The 20338-nt window shown below is 40.1% G+C and overlaps 1 pseudogene across 1 annotated transcript; it reads right to left on the reverse strand.

The window, feature by feature from the left end:
- Window positions 1–4636: 4636 nt before the first annotated feature.
- On the reverse strand, window positions 4637–5383 carry LOC309869492 (large ribosomal subunit protein bL17m pseudogene; annotated as a pseudogene). Its single transcript has one exon. The product of its transcript is annotated as a large ribosomal subunit protein bL17m pseudogene (transcript).
- Between the last annotated feature and the right edge of the window lie 14955 nt (window positions 5384–20338).

Below are 20338 nucleotides of genomic sequence, written 5' to 3' on the forward strand. Positions count from 1 at the left end.
AAGATGCTTGATATCACTAATTATCAGGGAAAAGAAAATCAAAACTAAATGAGATGTCCACTTCATACTATTATCATCAAAAAGGCAAGAAATAAGAAGTGTTAGGACATGGAGAACAGGGCAGCCTTGTTCACTGTTGGTGGGAACATAATTAGGGTAATTGGTGTATATTGGGAATAACACACACACACACACACACACACACACACACACACACACCCCACACACACGAATATTATTTAGTCATAAAAAAGGAATGACATCTTGCTATTTGAGACAACATGTATCCATCTTGACGGTATTATGCTAAGTGAAATAAATCAGACCAAAACCACAAATACTGTCTGATCTCACTTGGATGTGGACTCAAAAAACAAACAAAAAACTCCATACACTTATTGTTCTTCTTCATAGTTTTTTAAAAAATGTTGCATTAAATAACCAATGAGTCTTTGTTCTAAGTTTGAACAAATAGTTACAGTGTTAACCTGGATGTTGTTAAATATAATACGATAAATTTATTTCCATCAGATTAGTTTCGCTTTTCAAGCCATAGTTCAGGACACATCTTTTTTTTTTTTTTTTTTTTTTTTAAGATTTTATTTATTTATTTGAGAGAGAGCACATGCAGGGGAGAGTGCAACAAGCCAGAGGAGAGGCAGACCGAGATGGAGAAGCAGACTCCCTGCTGAGTGGGGAGTCCACTGGGGCTCAGGATTTGCTTAATCCCAGGACCCCTGGATCGTGACCTGACAAACGAAGGCAGATGCTTAATAGACTGAGCCACCCAGCACCCCCCTTCCTTTAACTATCTACCCTAAATTTCCATTTTAGTTGGATTCTCTTTCAAAAGGCTCAGTGCTGGCATAAGCTGGGATAGTGAGGAGTCTCAAATATCTCTTTTCCTGCAGTGCACACTGTATCTGTCCTGTTTATTTGTTCTTTTAAAAAATTTTTAGAAGATTTTATTTATTTGACAAAGAGGGAGAGACAGCAAGAGAAGGAACACAAGCTGGGGAAGTGGGAGAGGGAGAACAGTTTTCCCACCGAGCAGGGAGCCCGATGTGGGGTTTGATCCCAGGACTCTGGGGACCATGACCTGAGCTGAAGGCAGATGCTTAATGACTGAGCCACCCAGGTGCTTCCTGCTTGTTTGTTATTGTGCCACCATACACACAAAATTCCCCATCTTGACCATTTTAGGTGTACGGTGGTATTCGGTATATTTGTGGTGTTGTGCCAACGCCATCACCCTCCATCTCTGGAACTATTTTTGTCCTGCAGAATGGAAACTATATACTCATTAAATAGTAACTCCCCAATTTTCACCCCCGACCACTCCCAGCAACCTACAATCTATCTCCTATCTCTATAATGTTGACGACTGTGAGTACCTCAGGATTCCATGTGAGGATTAAATTAGTTTACCTGTGAAAGACCTGCCAGAGAACCTGGTACATGTATGACTAGAGGTTGAAATCTAACTGTACAGTAGAACTCTGAGATGATGGATATGTGCTTTCTCTGAACCACCCGATGTAGTGTACACTAGTCATATGTGGTGGAGTATTGAAATGTGGTTAGTGTGACTGAGGACATTCAAATTTAATTTAATTTTTAAATTAAAAATGTTCCAAGATTCATTGTTTATGCACCACACCCAGTTCTCCATGCAATATGTGCACTTCTTAATATCCACCACCAAGCTTACCCAACCCCCCAGTCCCCTCACCTCCAAAACCCTGTTCATTTCTCAGAGTCCACAGTCTCTCATGCTTTATCTCCCCCTCTGGTTTCCTCCCCCAATTCACTCTTCTTCCCTTCTCTTAATGTCCTCCATATTATTCCTTATACTCCACAAGTAAGTGAAACCATATGATAATTGACTCTCTCTGCTTGACTGATTTCAGCATAATCTCCTCCAGACCCATCCATGTTGATACAAAAGTTGGGTATCCATCTTTTCTGATGGAGGAGGCATAATACTCCATTGTATATATGGACTATATGTTCTTTATCCATTCGTCTGTTGAAGGGAATCTTGGTCCTTTCCACAGTTTGGTGATTGTAGCCATTGCTCCTCTGAACATTGGGGTACATATGGCCCTTCTTTTCACTACATCTGTATCTTTGGGATACATACCCAGTAATGCAATGGCAGGGTCATAGGGTAGCTCTACTTTTAATTTCTTTAGGAATCTCCACACTGTTTTCCAAAGTGGCTGCACCAACTTACACTCCCACCAGCAGTATAAGAGGGTTCCCTTTCTCCACATCTTCTCCCACACTTGTTGTGTACTGTTTTGTTGATTTTGGCCATTCTGACTGGTGTAAGGTGGTATCTCAATGTGGTTTTGGTTTGGATCTCCCTGATGGCTAATGATGATGAACTTTTTTTCATGTGTCTGTTAGCCATTTGTATGTCTTCTTTGGAGAAGTGTCTGTTTATGTCTTCTGCCCATTTTTTGACACAATTATCTACATTTCTTAGCCACCTGTAACTAGTAGTTCCTCTATTGAACAGCATGGAACTAGACCTTGGAGGAGAGGCCAGGCCTGAAGTTACAGATGGAGTTATCCCTTATGGGTGATAGTTGAAGCCATAAAGAGAGGAGCATAAGTAAAGGGGAAGGGAAGAGGGCAGAGGATTAGAAATTGGGGAATACCAGCATTTAAGGTTTGGTCAGAGAAAGAGAGATGGAGAAAATATTGTCAGAGAGTCCAGAAGGGGCGGTGTCCTGTAAGAAAAGCAGAAGAGAGTTCCAAGAGGGGAGTGGTCCACCTGTGTTATGTACCATTGGCTGAGTCAATACACTGAGAGCTGAAAATACCATTGATCATACCATGTGTTCCAAGGAGGCCTTGCATCTTTGGCAGTGGTGGAGCTTGACCACCTGGTGGAACTGAGGCCCCACTTGTAGCTCCTTTGCCTTCTCTGGCGAACACATGCAAAAGGCCTTAGGTAGGCACTAGCTTTGGTTGCTTTATGGGTACTGGAGGAATAAATATTTTAATACTGATTCTCATGACTAATTTGGCAGAGATTTTAAAGATGACACTCTACGCACTGTTTTCTACAACATATCCCTATAGAACATTATTAGAAGACATTGGAAGATTATGATGGCTGTTTCCACATTGAAATATTAATGTATGAGTCAAATGGATGGTTTTTGAACCTGAAGGACCAAATAGTTTCACTTAATTGTATTAACCAAATTGATTTTAAACCAGCAGAATTATTTGCAGAGCTCAAGAAGTCATTATGCTTCAACCAAGCGAGATAAATGGGTCACCTTGGGATTTGCAGCTGGAGTTTGCCTTTATGACAATACATTGGGAACAAAGTCATTAGTCCTAAAGAGATTCTCTCAGCAAAGGTTCACCCAACCTGTCCTGATTAATTTTTCAAAAGCACATGAGGAGGTTTACCAATTACACTTCCAAGGCTTGATTGGATCAGCTTCACATGGTTGCACAGTCCTCATATTGCTGCCTTTAGCTCCGACTGACTACAGTGGTTAAAAAAGGTCTGATGGAAATGAACTATGAACTAAATTCTAATACGATCTAAGTGTGTCTGCTTTAAATTATGGCATATTTGAGATGCTGCATTTAAAATGATCTAATGCAAATCTCAGGCTGTTTTTTGAAAAAGTAGCCGGGTAGCAAATATTAATTCCTTTTGGCCTCTGAAAGACATTGTGGCAGAAAACAGTAAGATAATGGGAGATGAGAGAGTAACCCATTGCAGACAAGTTCTTAACCCATTAAGACAAGTTCTTCCTTCACTGTCCCTCTCCTCCTTTGTTTCTACAGCAGTTTTCATTATAGCAATGTGGTTGTAAGTGAGCTGCATTTCACCCATATTGAAACAAATTGCTTTTTCTTTTTTTTTTTTTTTTTTAATTTATTTGACAGACAGAGATCACAAGTAGGCGGAGAGGCAGGCAGAGAGAGAGGGAAGCAGGCTCCCCGCTGAGCAGAGAGCCCGATGCGGGGCTCAATCCTAGAACCCTGGGATCATGACCTGAGCTGAAGGCAGAGGCTTAACCCACTGAGCCACCCAGGCACCCCCAAATTGCCTTTTCTTTTCTGGCTTCTCATAAAATCTTGCTCCTCAAAGCAAAGGACTGGTGGTCCTTTGCCCACCAGTAACTGTATCAACTGAGAGCTAGTTAGAAAAGCCCAGATTTTCACTAAATTAATCTATATTGATTCACCGGCACATCAAAAGCAAGAAGCATTCCCTGAAGGGACTGGATGGCCTCAGGACAGTGGTTGGCCACCCCAGCTGCATATTTAAATTGCCTGGGCTGCTTTTAAGCCCTTAGGTTCCTTGGGATTCCAACCTCAGGGATTCTGATTTAATTGGCCTGCAGGTGGAGCCTGGGGATCCTTGAGTTTCAAAACTTCTGCTGGGGACTCAACTCTGCAGGCTTGAGATTCACTGCCTTAAAAGCTGAATGTGTCTAGGTGCCCTTATTTTCAAATTTATCATCCTAAAAACAAAACAAAACAAAACAAAACAAAACAGAACAGTTTTAATGTATTTCATATAATATCTTTGTTGCTGCATAAAGGAAGCCTAGAAACTCAGGATTTCTTTCATTCAATCCATTCATTAATTAAATAACTTTTTTTTTTATTCATATAAGGAATTTTATCTACTGCAAAGAGATGAGTATCTGGCTCCTCAGAAGCTTCTTGTCTCCATTAAGACCGTCCATTAACAACTCTAGCTCCAGTTCTTCTTAGAGATTAAAAGCTCCAAAGGCCTGTGATCACGGGCATTGATGAGTGTGCACACAACCTCTGGTCCCAGTTAAATCCCTGGCGTTTGAGCTGTGTGGGAGCCGTGGATGCTTGCTTTCTGGTCTTGCTGCAACCCTTGAAGCAGCTGGTTTAGAAGTGTAAGGTTGCTGTCTCTGCGAGGCACTGGTAGGGGTGGGAGGCAGTTCCCCTTATACTCGATCACTGCCATCTTGGCCCGATCCTGCTCACTGCTATTTGGGATCTGCAGCATTCTCGTGTAGCCCCCATTTTGACCTTGGTAACGAGGGGCCAGTACTTGAAACAGCTTTGGGATCAAGTCTTTCTCCGTAAGCCAGAAGTCGGCCATGCGCATGGCTTGTTCGTTAGAGTCTCCCAGCTTCCCATAGTTGATGAGCTTCTCGGCGTAGCCCCTCATTTCGTCCACGCGCGCCCATGACGCCTCGATGCGTTCGTGTCGCACCAAGCCTGTAAGCAAGTTCCTCAACAGGTGGATGCGGGACTCCGGACCAAGGCCCAGACGGCGGAATACGCGGCCATGGGAGATGGCGGCTGCAACTGACAGCCGCACATTTTCTAGCTTCTCTCCGCCCCTACGAGGCCGGAACTCAATAACTTTTTTTTTTTTTTTTTTTTAAAAAGAAGATGTTTTTTAATCTCATGCCTAGCTGTCCCAGCTATTTCAATCTTGCTTTAAGCTTTGATATAGTAAGACCTATTCAGTGTCTCCCAAAATGTGAGGGAAGACATAGAAAACAGAGAAAGAGGAGTTTTTGCTTTATTTATTATTTTGGTAAACACTGACTATCACAAGAGAAAAGAACTTTGATTATAAAATTCAGTGTACAAGTGAAAATAGGTAAGTTTGCCAGATAAAACACAGGAAACCTGGTTAAATTTGAATTTCAGATTAGCAGTGGATGCTTTTTTATTCAATAGTTTAGTAATATTTTTGTATAAGTATTTAGTATGAGTATATCCCACGCAAATACTTGAGACATACTTTTATTTGCTAAATCTGGCAACTCTAACAATAGACCATGTAAAATGAGGAGTAAATTATATCTGTAATTAGTAAAAATTGGCACCTATATTTTCTGCTTGCAGGATGTTTAGGTAGAACGCCGTTTGTGGAATATTTTACAATTTAAAGAGTGATAACACGCTCCCTATTACAGCTCAATAGAAAAATTGCATTTTTTTACCCAGAACACCTCTTCAAGGTGAGGATTGAAACACAATTCTGTGCATTCTGATGACCATTCTACTGATAATTATTACTAATTTATGTGTAAAAAATGGAACCAAAGCATAACACTGCCTCTTAAGACAAAAACAAAACAAAGGGAAGAAGGAAAGGCAGAATTGAACAATCGGAGCTGCTGGAAAATCTGGCCAGCAGAGGGTGCCAATGTATCACTGATGAATTTTGAGTCACAAACGCCTCCTTTTTGCAATGCTTTGTGCAACTTAGATTTTATTGAAATATTTATTAAGTCGACCTCACCATGCAGTGTCGTTAAAGCAGATCAGAAACTAAACACAGTTCCAGAGTGCTGTTGAGCACTCCCATTGCCACAAACACTGGATTTCTTTTACAAACCAAGATCCTAGCCCCTTTTGGCCATTGGAAGCGCTGTGCTTCTGGGTTGGTCTGGGATGCTTGGATCTCTGCAAGTAGGTGCAACTGTGGGAGGGATCAGAGGTCCAATGAGCAAAGGCGTTGGCCAGTGGAGTCTTACCACGTGAAGGAAGTAAAAATCCCGTTTGGGTGGGAGACGACTGTGGCTGGCCTGACTTGACTCCTAAACCAAAGAACAGAGGGTCACGCGCCATGGTTCTGTCCTCAAAGATATGTATAGGTCTAGTTCAATGCAGGACAATTTTATTTTCTCCACAGTACGCCTGTATGGACAGAGAAGGAGCATTTGTCGTGGCCTGCTTTGTGCAAGGCTCGGTAGCTTCTATGTTTGATTTCACTCTGGGCTCATGACAACCCCTGTGAGGTAGGTGTTATTTTCATCTGTTTACAGATAAAGACAAAACAAAACAAAAACCCTGAAGCTGTGGGAAAGGACATGTTTCCATGGACACTGTTCTTGCAAACAGTGTATTGCTTTAACACTTGTCTAATACAATGTTTCCCAAACTTTCTTCTGAAAGACACTAATGCCCTTCAAGGTTTCTTAAGTTTTCCTTATGAAATAATTTTTGCAAAATGTTGCAAACCTTAATCATCTTTTAGAATTTCACAACACACAAAAATGTGCTAAAGTTTCTTAAGAAATTCTGTGGCAGTGAAACATTGAACTTTGTACAACTCAGGTTTCTTAATCTTGATTGGCTAATGAGCCTTCTCTCCATTTTTTTTAAATAAAGATTTTATTTATTTATTTGGCAGACAGAGATCACAAGTAGGCAGAGAGGCAGGCAGAAAGAGAGAGGAAGGGAAGCAGGCTCCCTGCTGAGCACAGAGCCCGATGCAGGACTCGATCCCAGGACCCTGAGACCATGACCTGAGCCGAAGGCAGAGGCTTAACCCACTGAGCCACCCAGGCGCCCCTCTCTCCATCTTTAATAGAACACCCTCAGTATTGTGAGACATGCTGTACATTTTGTGGAACATGGTTTGAGAAACATGGGTCTGATGACTACATATAAGAAATACATTTCATGTAGGAATTAAGGAAATTGTTTCATTATTAATATCCTCATCATCCCAAAACGTATTCAGCTTCTTCTGTTTGTCGGGAATTGGGTTAGGACCCACAGGTATGACCCGGGTCTTACTGTAGAAGTTTTACGGTTCCAATGAAGAGGTAAAAATGCTGTTTGGATGGGAATGTAACTTTAATTCCTGGAATCTCATTCCTCTAATTTTTAGGGTTGGGTGATGTTAGCAGGTAATACAGTTTCCAATGATTTCTTAATGTGGCATTCTGTTTTGTTCCCCCTAGTGAACAATTACCTTTTTCTTCCATTAATTTAGTATGGCTCAGATACTTGGAGGATGAGAAATTTCAACATTTGATTATGAGTAAATCCTAGATAGAAATCATTAAGAATCATACATCTTTGACACACCCTGGGAAAACAGATGTTTTCCTTTTCACACACAACTGCACGTGCGTGCACACACACACACACACACACACACACTCAATTTCATCTCATCAGTGCATCATATCTTCATGTCATTTGTTAGATGAACAAAAGCAAATGAAGGATGTGGATATCTATGTCAGGGATTGGTCAAAGGATTTGGAGTTTGAAGAATGAAGAATTGGAGGTGTTTTTCAGTAATTCTGATGGCTGGGAAGTTCTCACTAAGCCAGAGTAATCTGCAGCCTTTCTTCTCTAGAGATGTGGTATTTCACCTGATCCTGGCACCTCTTCTCTGAGAACCTTTTAAAGCCTTATCAAGCAATGTAGCAGGCTACCAACAGGGAAAATGAAATTAATTCATAGTTACACCACTAATAGAGGAGTTGGAAATGAAATATTCAGTTGTGATTAGATATGCAAAAGGAAATGTGAAAATGATGAAATATAATCCAGATAATTCTATCTTGAAATATACTTTTCTGAGGCATTCAGATGCCTATAACAAAAAATAGATTTTTCTTCCTGAGTCACCTTATGTAAGCCAGTCCCCTGACTTCACCCTATGTGTCCTTTTGAAGTAGGACTCTGCAAGGAAAGGCCCTGGCCACACAGCCCTGCTTTGGGTCATAACCTATGACCTCTGACTATTATGACCTCCATCTGCCAAATTCATCTTCTTGGAGAGAATAGACAAGAGGCTTTATCTTTTCTTCTACATATCTTAGCAGCCTTCTCATCCTATTAAACCAACAGGCCTTATTTATTCAGGTCACAAATAACCGAGCAGTGTAGAAATAATAGGATACTGGTGGCAAATTGTGTTTTTCCACATCATGACTGTAAATAACTTACCTGAGACAACTTTTCAGAAGCCAATTTCAGTACAACGTTTTAAACCAAAATCCAACGAAAGAAGTCTTTTTTTTTCCCACATAATGCAGTTGTGATTAAGAATGATTATTTTCTCTTTATATTGATAATGCCTAATCTTATCCTCTTTATGAGTTTCACTTTCATATCGAATAACAGTGGATTTCAGGAAACGTGCTTGCAATGGAACTATGAACTCACTTGGAATTGCAGAGAATGTCCACATGGGTGTTTTTCACGTGAAACTGGAAGTGGCTCATGATATTACTCTGGATAGTTTCCTAGGTGAACAAGACACATATCTGACAATACAAATAGGATGATTCGTGTCTTGATCTAAATTGTCATCATTTTCAGGCTTTCTGCCTTGATATCTCTCTGTTTCTTATAAGAACACTGTGCCAGAAAGAAAGAAACAGATCAGTTCATCATTTAAACATTAAAATTCCCTACATTAAGAAATTGAGGATGCAAAACAAAAGGAATTGCATCTGGGAGTTATTGGCTGCAATCTCTTCTAGCACCACTGGTAAGTCACAGATCTGATATAAACTTGTTAGGGCAACGTAAGCAACTGAGGACTCTGTAATCACTTGTCTGTGTCAAGTTTTCAACACCCATAACTCTAGTTGTGGGATAAAATCATTCTTAGATTCAGTTAACCAAAAACCAATACTTGGATTTGTTTCTTCAACAAGTATTTATTGAGTACCTGTTTTGTGCTAGGCATCATTCTGGGCACTGGGATATGGTGAACATGATGGACAAAGTCCCAGTTATTTTAGAGCTTACTTTTCAGTGGGGATAATGACAATAAGTAAGTTTACATAGAGTCTGTAAAAAAGATAAAATAGGTAATGTGGTTGAAAGTGAGGGGGGCACCTGGGTGGCTCAGTGGGTTAAAGCCTCTGCCTTCGGCTCGGGTCCTGATCCCAGGGTCCTGGGATCGAGCCCCATGCTGGGCTCTCTGCTCAGCAGGGAGCCTGTTTTCTCCTCTCTCTCTCTGCCTGCCTCTCTGCCTGCTTGTGATCTCTATCTGTCAAATAAATAAATGAAATCTTAAAAAAAAAAAAGTGAGGGGTATGGGTAAGAAAAGTCCTCTGTGAGGGAGTGTTCAATAAGATGGAGTCAGTTATAAGAAGGTAAAGGAGAAGAGCATCTTAAACACTGGGAACAGCAAGTGCAAATGCCCTGAGGCAGTGGCAAATTTGGAATGTTCAAGGCAATGGAAGGAACTCTTAAAGCTGGAGTGTAGTATGTAAAGGTGTGAGAATGAAAGATAAGGAAGGAGAGGCAGTTAGGGATAGGCTCTGTGAGATATTGTAGAGACCTGGTGAGGAGTCAGGATTTTATTCTATGTGTAGTCAAGAAACTGTTGAAGAGTCAAAAGAATGGTTTTAGCCACTGTGAGGAGAATGACTAGGAGCAAGAGTGGGAACAGGAAGACAATTTGGCGTATTTCAGGTAAGCCCAGGATCTTTGGACTAAAGTGGAAATAGTGGAAGTGTAAGAAAAGTGGTTGATTCTAAAATATACTCTGGAGGGAGAAATAATAGAATATATTGGTGGATTAGATGTGGGGATTGGAGGGAAAGAGGTACTTGTTCTAAGCAATCTACTGAGGTGGGAAAGAATGATTTTAGGGGGTGAAAATTTAGAATTGGATTCAAAAGTGGTTAGTTTCACATGTTTATTGGATGTCAAAATCAGATCTGTCAGAGCTGAAGATATAATTGTGGGCATTATATGCATATGGATGCTATGTGAAAACCAGGGGCTGGACTAACTGACCTTAGGAGACAGTGTGGATCCAAGAGAAGATGGTCCAGAACAGCATCCCAATTGTCACAGCAATTCAGAGGTTGGGAAGAGAAGGAGGAGCCAGCAGAAGAGATGGAGAAAGCATAGCTAGCATGGTAGGTGGAAAGCTGCAGAAATCTGGTGTTATAGAAACCAAAAGATAAATTGTTTCAGGAAGGAAGTGTGTACTAATGCTGAGAGATACATTAAGAGGACAACAGGGAAGAGAAATGATCATTACATTTGTCTCTTAAAGGTTATGCATGACCTTCCTTGATCAGAATGAGAGAGAGAGTGAGACTTGATCTTTTTCTTTAAAGAACTGATGATGTCGTCACAGACAACAAAACCAGTCCTAAGCAGCACTCCATTCTGTGGTGACATGTAACGTCTGAGTACCTGTGTTACTGTGGAAACCCAGGTTGTTTGTGGACTATTACTCTCTCTAGCTTTAAGGGCCTCTAGAGGTCAGGTAGGCTAAACTTTCACCTTAGGCCTTCTTCAATGTGCAGACAATTGTCAACATTTGCACGAACATTTCTGGGGATGGAATTTCATCTTATAAGAGAGTCCAGTCTCTGGTTGGATGGCTTTGGTTTCTGAGGGCATGGAGGTTTATCATGCCAGGATTTTTTAATGTATGTCTTTACATGCTATTTCTTCCTTTTATCCTTCTACTGTGTGTGTGTGGGGGGGGGGCGGTGGGGAGGTGGTGGGGAGTAGAAAGAGCATGGGTTTCTGAGTTAGATAGACAGAGGTTCATATCTTGACTCTGGCACCTGTAGCTGTTCAGTTTTAGGCAAACTAGTTTACTTTTTGGGTATTGGCCTCTTGATTAGTAATGGGGGACAACACCACATATTTCATAGTGTTATTATGGGGGCAGAATGAGATGGTCTGTGTAAAACACTCACCAAATGCCTGGTAAACAGCAGGTGCACAGTAGATGTTCAAGACCCTTCCCTCCCCTAGTTCCATGGTGAGACCAGCTCTTGGCTTGGCTGGGGGCTTCTTCTGGGGGAACTTTCTTGACATTCTCCTTTCCTCCTGATCACACAAGTTTTATTCCTCTATTTTCCTTAGTGTGTACCTACATCCTACCATGTAGCACATGGCATTGTGACTGGTCACTTAATTTCTCTCTAAGAAATAAAAAGATTGTAAACCTTTGGAGACTGGGAAGTATTTTCATTTTCAGGAAGATAAAATAGCATAGTGATTAGGGGTGTAGCTTGAAGCCAGATTGCTTGGGTTTGACTTTCAGCTCCATCTCAGCTGACAGGTCTTGGGCAATTTATTTAATCTCTCTGTGCCTTGTTTCTTCATTTGAAAAATGGGTGTAATCCTGATACTGAAAAATTTGAGTGAGGATTAAATTAATAGTTCTGATAAAACTCTGGAGCAGTGCCTGGCTTGTAATCAGCACTCCATAGATGTCTGTCATTGGAAGAATGGTCTCTGAAGCCTCTGCAGTGCCTGATTTGGGTGTAGGCTCTCTAAGGGAGCTAGTCTGGAAGGACTCTACAAAGTGACCAAACAGAGAACATGGCTTACTGCCTAGATGGGTAAATAAAGCACAGATAATAATATTATTGTAGATGATCTTTAAAAAAATAAAATTTCTAGGGGCTAGGTGGCTCAGGTTGTGATTCCAGGTTCTTGGGATTGAACCACGTGTAGTCTGCTTCTCCCTCTGCCCCACACTCCCTCATGCTCTCTTGCTCTCTCTCAAACACACAAATAAAATACTAAAACAAATGAAATTTCAGAAGTTACACATAAAAATATTCTTTTTGTAAAAGATCTAAAAAATAGGGGTGTCTGGCTGGCTCAGTTAGTAGAGCATGATCTTGATCTTGCTCTTGATCTTGGGGTTGTAAGTTTGAGCCCCACATTGGGTGTATTGGGTGTGGAGAATAGTTAAAAAATAAAATCTGGAAAAAAAAAAAGAGATCCAAACAATAGAGAATTTTATCAAGTAAGAAGAAAAAAAAGTCCCCACTCTTTCCCTAATTCATCACTTCCCCACATATACTACAAGTAAATTTAGTACGCAGCTTTCCAACCTTTTTTTTCTGCATCTACAGTTTACTCTTAGCGGCTCAGGTGTGTGTCCTCATGTTCATGGATTGAAAAATAAAATTTAGGGGTACCTGGGTGGCTCAGTGGGTTAAGCCTCTGCCTTCGGCTCGGGTCATGATCTCAGGGTCCTGGGATTGAGCCCCGCATCAGGCTCTCTGCTTGGTGGGGAGCCTGCTTCCTCCTCTCTCTCTGCCTGCCTCTCTGCCTACTTGTGATCTCTCTCTGTGTGTCAAATAAATAAATAAAATAAAATAATAAGAAAAATAAAATTTATTGTCCCTTCACCAAAAATGTCAGAGATTACTTAAGAAATTAAAAATTAGTTAAAATTAATTAAAATTGATTCTAAGTTCGAAATTTGCTACTAACCACTCATTTAAACAATTGCTTTACGCCTGAGTTAAACCTTTTGTTTTCTTTTCAAGATGATTTGTGTGTAAAGAGACTGCCTTTCAAGGAGTGTTTAGACAAGGAGAAACGGTGCCTTCTTCAAAAATTCTCTCCTACTATATTCCAAGCTATTGTCTGAATAGAGCTGAAGTTTGTAACTGAAGCTATTATTGCCAGAAAGCCCCTGCAAAGTTTCAAGTAAGCACAGTTCCTGGGCAAGGCAGTTTATGGGGAAGGAGAGCCCTGAGACTCTCGGGAAGCCCTTTGGTGCCAGAGTGTAGTCGTTGACTAATCTGGCTCAGGGCATCAGAGACCCAGCTCTGACTTGAAAGTGTTAACTCTGTTGGTTCTTACTCCTTGATTTGTCATGCTCTGGTTCTTCAGTGAAAGCTCCTCTCTGAATTCAGACTCCTTTTATATTTTGAAAAAAAAAAAAAAAAAAAAAAAAAAAAAAAACCAAAACAAAACAGTAGGAGGAGCTCTTTGGATGAGGTGAGGCTATAGCCATCTTTTGATAATAATTTTTTTTTTTTTAATTTCTAAGGCATTGTGCATAGACCTGGAGGCATTTTATGTGGTAGGTTTTTATCTCTTTTTAAAAATAAATAGAAAGGGACACATGAATTTTTATTAAATCATCGATCTAAAAACAAAGCCCATGGTAGCAGAATCTTGCCCCATATTTTCTAATAATGCTTTATTACTAACATTTTTTTTTTATTATCCTAAAAATTAGTTTCTTCTCTTCTGATTATATGATAATATAAAATGATTGGTTGACACGTTATTATAGCTGTTTTAGATTTGAAGATTTATTTTGGGACTGGGTCATATCATTTGGGAAAACATGATTGTATGGTCATAGCTGTTGCTGTATTCCTAACTAAATCTTTTAATTTTGATAATATTTTAAGAATTTTATCTACTTAAATGTTCATATCATTAATTAGGCCAAGGCTTAGAGCTTAAGGCTCATTGTGTTTGGGACAATACGTTTCATATCTGTAATTCAGGGATCCTTACCTGGTTGATCAAAATAAACTGTGAAACCTCACTGGTTGAAATCTGGGTAGATCCTGCTGTTATATTTCTCTGTCTCCTCTGTGGCTAGTATTTTATGTAGAGGTTAGCAGCTATTAAACTCTACCCCTAACATTTCAAATGATTATAGTGTTTTAATGAAATACAAAGCAGTTTTCACAAAGAAAACTTTCTTTTTGAAAGAAAGAAAAGAAAACTTTTCTTTCACAAAGAAAAAAAAATTTCAAAAATTGGAAAAGAAGTCCATTCATTTAGTTTTGCATCAGTGAACAAATATTTGTTGAGAACTGGACATCACACTAAGTGGTGTGCTAAGATATGAAAGTCACAGCTATTTTAGTTCATGTTCCCTCCAAAAGCAGAGACTGAGAAGGGCTTGCTGGTAGGAAGTTTTAGTTTGGAAATAAACAAAAGTGGGAACTAGAAATAATGAAATAGGGAAAGAATCTACGTGTTATTGACCTGGGTTATCATTGTGGGTATCTAGGGTTCAGTCCCTCTGGGACCCCCTGAGAACTGTCTGGGAGGACCCTCAATATTACCTCCTTGAAATACGGAAGTGAGTAATATTCAATCCCTTGAATAGGGATCATCTTTGAGGGTGTTAATTCCCTTTGCTTCTAAGTTTGTGTAAGAATCAGAGTGATTGGCTGACTCCTGAAGTTGTCTAGCAGAGGCAAAGAAACCCCCATAGAAAGAGAAGAGAATGCACTGTCAGTTTTCATCTGCTGGTTGGCATGGCCAAAGATGGATTCAAAAGTGGGCCAAGAGGGGGCACCTGGGTGGCTCAGTGGGTTAAGCCGCTGCCTTCGGCTCAGGTCATGATCTCAGGGTCCTGGGATCGAGTCCCGCGTCGGGCTCTCTGCTCAGCAGGGAGCCTGCTTCCCTCTCTCTCTCTCTCTGCCTGCCTCTCCATCTGCTTGTGATTTTTCTCTCTGTCAAATAAATAAATAAAATCTTAAAAAAAAAAAAAGTGGGCCAAGAGGATGTGAGATAAGGCAGAAGAGGAGTCTGATGAAAAAAAGCCATGTGTTCATGAATCTTATTATCTGCTGATAGACTCAGACAATAGGTAATTGCAAACAATTAAATGTGATCAGTGAAAAGAAAAAGGGAGAGTTTATCAGCCAGAACTGTGTTGGACTACAGACAACAGAAACCCAACTCAACCCAATGGAGGTATATTTTTCTCTTACAACAAGCCCTGCAGTCCAGGGCTCGTCCAAATGTTCAAGGAAGTCGTGGAATACTAGGCTCTTTCCAACTCCTGTTCTTCCATCCTCTGTGTGTGACTTTCATCCTCACAGATAGAAATGATTGTTCTAGTTCTGGTTGCTCTGACCATGTTTTGGGCAGGAAGACAGAGAAAGGGTAAATGATAGGGCTGAGCCAGCTAAGTCCATCTGTTTTTATTAGGAAAATCATAGTTTTCCAGAAACCCACCCAACAGAATTCTACTGACATATCATTGACCAAAGTAAGTCACATGCTCTCCCTTGGCTCAAAGGAGCCTGGGAAAATGAGTATTTTTTAACCGGACACATTGTACACTAAACAGAACTGGAGTACTGTTAGTAAGAAAGAAGGGGGGAATGATAATTGAGTAAAAAACTTACAGATTCTGCCTCTGAACTCCAGAGAGCCCTGGGGAGCATGAAGGAGGGACCCCAAATGTGGACTGGGTTGGTGAGGGGGTGGTCAGAGAAAGTCCTTGAAGATGACTCTTGAACTAGGTCTTTAAAGATGACTTAGAATTAACTAAGTAGAAAATATGTAAGCTTACATTTGTGTATGGTGGCAGGGGGCAAGGAAACGGTTGAGTAGAAGGACAATTTAGACATTATGTAGTTGAAGTGGAAATATAGTAGACTATAAGCACTTAAGAATAATTTCAGGGAAATACAATGTGGCTAAAGAATTGAGTGCAAATGAGTTGTGGTGAGGTGCAAATCTGACAGATATTTTAGGACCAGACTAGATTAGGAAGGGTCTTGTAGACCATCATAAGGAATTTGGAATTTATCTGGAAGGTTATGGGAAATTATTGAAGCATTTTAAACAAGAAGGTAATGTGATAAAATCTGTATTAAGAATCCAATCTGAAACATTTTTGGAGAATGAATCGGAGGACACAAGGTGGGTAATAATTAAATATTTGCCATATGTCAAGGAAAAATGGTATGGACTGGAACTAACAAGGACAGAGAGAAGGGAGGAGATTCACAGAAGATTTCAGGGACAGAATATATAGGATTTGGTGGACAGTTGTGTGACAGCAACAACAACAGGAGAAGTAGATTTCAAGGGAAATAGGATGAATGGACATGCTGAGGTGGGAGCTCCTGTGGTACAGTCAAGAGGTAATGCCCAGTAGGCAGCGAGAATGTTGGGACTGGAAAGTTTGTCAGAGATATGAGTCAGAATCACAGATCAGAGATCATTAGCATTAAATAACAACTGAAGCATCAGGCACAAGTGAGGTCCTTCAGATGGAGTGAGTATAAGAGAGAAGAGCATCGAGGGCAACACCATAGAGCACATTTACACAAGAAGATAGATACAGGAGAAAAAGGAAGGTGAGAAGAAGAGTAGCTCTAGGAGGTAGTGGTGTACTGAAAGCCAGAGAGGAGAGAGATCTGGTATATGGTGGTAATAGTAAATAATATGAGCTTCAGATCAGGCAGACCTTGTTTCCAGTCCAAGTTCTACCCATTACCAATTGTGTGATCCAGGTCAAATTTACTTACTCTTTCTATGCCTCATTTTCTTCCTTTGAAATAAAGAAGTTTTGACAGTCTGTTTCCTCATTTTGAAAATGGGGATCATAATAGTACCCATCTTAATATTGTTTTAAAGATTAAATGGAATAATGTATAGAAAGTGTTCAGGATTGTACCTAGCATAGGGAAAGTTCTCAAAGAATTAAAGAAAGTTGGAAGACATCCCTTAGACTGTGATTCAAAGGAGGTCAATGGCAACTTGATGAGCTTCAGTGGCATGGTGGACACAGAAGCCAGAATTGTGTGTGTGTGTGTGTGTGTGTGTGTGTGTGTGTGTGTATGTGTGGACTAAAGGGGGTAAATGGACTGTGAAGAGATAGATGATGATGGGTATATGGGAGTTCACTGTATTATTCCCTTCTTTTCTGCATGTTTGAAAATTTCATAATAAAATTTTTAGAAGAAAGACTTAAGTAAAGATCATTAAGTATAAAAAACATTTTACTCTTCCTTCAAAATATTGAACACATGATAGAAATAGCAGAAACCCTTAGTGGGTTGGAAGACTCAAGACTTTGCCTGATGGAGAGAGGCTGACCAAAGCCCAAGGAGGAGGATTTCCAGAGTTTTGATGTTACCAAAGGGAAACTCAATTGTTCAAACTCAGAGTATGTATATATCAATCTCCACACCAGCATAACCTTTGGAGTTGGGCTTCTGTATTTAAACCCTGGCTCTACCACTTGCTGCGAGATCTTCTTTAACCACTCTTTGTCTCAGTTTTATAAATTTATAAAATAAATGTAATTCTTCCTACCTCACATGGTTGTTATGAGGAATTCATTTAAGATACTTTCAGTAGTGTTAGGAATATACTAGAATGCTAAAAAGTATTTTATTTTTTCTATTCATAATTCTATATTTCTATCTAATCTAATACTTTTCTACTTAAAAAAAAACTTACCTTGAGTAATTGTTTTCCCTAAGGGAATTCAGAAGTTATGTTACCTTTCTTGCTATTGTCCTTCTCTGGACAGTGGCAACTATAAATGATGTTTCTCAAGACATGTATGTTCACACCCACCCACCATGTACACACACATAATACAAACATAAAAATTGCAAAGACACATTAACTCCTCCCTTAACACTCCCTCTTTCTCCAGTAACTACAATGGAAGCTAGTTCCACTTTCAAAAGTGTCAGAAATTTTCGTGGTGGGGGCACAGGGGGCAGGCCAATCCAAGTTGGAAACAGATCTTGGTTGAGCTCAAGTCCCTTTGGGAACTATGCATTCACACAAATACTCAAGAAGCTGGCTTGACATAGTCACGCCAATGCCCATGTGTGGGAAGGGAGAACTCATTCTTTTTATTTTAAATACTTTTTAAAAAGTAGGCTCCACACCCAGCATGGGGCCCAGCATGGGGCCCAGCATGGGGCTTGACCTCATGACCCTGAGATTGAGACCTGAGCTGAAATCAAGAGTTAAATCCTTAACTATCTGAACCATCTAGGCACCCAGGAGGAATTCTTTTAAATTTACAAATCTATAGAGAGACTGGGCCTGCCCTTTGTGATTGTTCATGCCCCCACCCACTAGGGGAGGGCTGAATTGGAACTGAGCATCTTTCATGTTTGTCTACTATTTTCACCAAAGAAATGTGTTTATTAAGTCATATTATTTTCTGTAATGGTTGGAATAACAACCAATTTCTCTGGTGTGGGATGCTCTCTACCCTTTCTTCATTTTACCAAATCCTATTTACCCTTTGAAGTCAATCTCAACTCCTGAATGGGAGGGAATAAATGAAAGTGATTTTTCCATGAGAATCAAGCAACAGTGACATAGGAGTCATGCAAAAGGAATTTCTCTGAGATATACATCACTTAATTGAGACAACTGCTACCATGTTAGTCGGGATAAGCTGTACTATGTTGTAGGAAAATATTGTCCTGGAATCTCCAGGGCCCACACCCTAAAGCTTCCTTTCTTGCTTAGGCTGCAGATCAAATTTGAGTGGGCAGGTGGTGAGGCACAGAGTGTAAGGTATGGTGGTGGTGGCTTTCTGTCCACATAGTCACTGAGGGACCAGCCTGACAGCAGCTCCACCATCTGGAATGCCTCTGTCCCTGCTGGGCAAGAGATAAACTAGGGAAAGGCTGAAGAATTGTATAGTGTCTTTTTACCTCCTCAACCTCCAAGTGATGCAAATCACTTCTCAAATTTTATTGGCTAGAACCAGTCATATGGCCCCTTCTAACTGCAAGAGTGCTGGGTGATGTAATTTTATGAATATCTAGTAAGAAAGGTAAATCTATATATGGATGAGGTTGGATGATGTCTATCAAAGTAACATAAATATTTAGGCTGCTGGGGTTCTGCGTATAGGTGGAGGCTGTGATGTGAGAGATGATGGTTTTTACTCCCAGAAACCACAGAAACATTGCTGGGACTTCTGGGTACTGGCTAAATGTATTCAGGTATATTTGGTTTTTGGATAATGAGATAAACTAGAGTCAAGACCCAACCTCACAATCTATGAAAGCCCAAGGCCTCAGATAGATGGTGGAGAATGGACTGTGCATACCAAATAGACATATAAAAGCATGCAGCAGAAGAAAATCAGGACCTCCCAGTCCTCAGTCATGGGCCACAGGAAGAGTTCTGAACTAAAAAAACCAGGGCACCAACACATCATTTTTTGGTTAGTAACTTGTCCTTTACCTTAACATTTGGCTTCTTTTGGCAGACAATAACTCTGAGCAATAATAAATCAATTGGAGTCAGCTGTCCAATAGTTTAGGTTATAAGATTTAAATGTAGGAAATGGTAATTTATTCATTTATGCCTGTCTTACTGTTAAGACATGGAAATATACCCTTTCTTGTAAATAGAAAATAGCAATCAAAGTGCCCTTGGCAAAGAAGCAGGTCCTCCTCTCCCCAAGAGGTAACTTTAAAATAGGACTTGAATTGGCTTTGAATACTTACATAAGAAGATTTTTAAAACCAGGAAATTTTTGAAAGTTAAAAACATTATTAAAATAATGAACCCAGGATGAAGGAAATCTGGGCAGAGTGGATTGTATTAGTAGAAAAGCATTTGGGTAATTTCATTACATAATCGAGCCAAGAATTCTACTGGTGTGGCTTCAGAGGCAAGATCTTTGCTAAGTCGGAGTCCCTGTGCTTCTTTGATGACATGAATCCTTTCTTTATGCAGTTAGAGAATGATAGTGAGAAGCATATCCTGCCCAGTAGGAAACCCACAGAGTGATGTTTTTTGGGCCTGCTCCTGGAAGATATTTTACTTAGTGCAAATCCTCAGTGGGCCAATAAATGAGGACCCATTCACCCATTTTTTTTTCTTCCAAATTACTTAGTAGCTGAGAGATTCAGTGTCTCAAGATAGTGTCAATGTGGCCCATAGACGTTTTACTGCTAAAATGACCACAAACTCAATTTCTCACTTTTCTCACTTTTAAACATATGAATTTAGAAACAACCTAGTCTAGATAAAAATCTGAAGCTGATCCCACGCAAAAAATGAGCTG

Source organism: Mustela nivalis (genome assembly GCF_964662115.1).
Source record: "Mustela nivalis genome assembly, chromosome: 7".
Taxonomy (NCBI): domain Eukaryota; kingdom Metazoa; phylum Chordata; class Mammalia; order Carnivora; family Mustelidae; genus Mustela; species Mustela nivalis.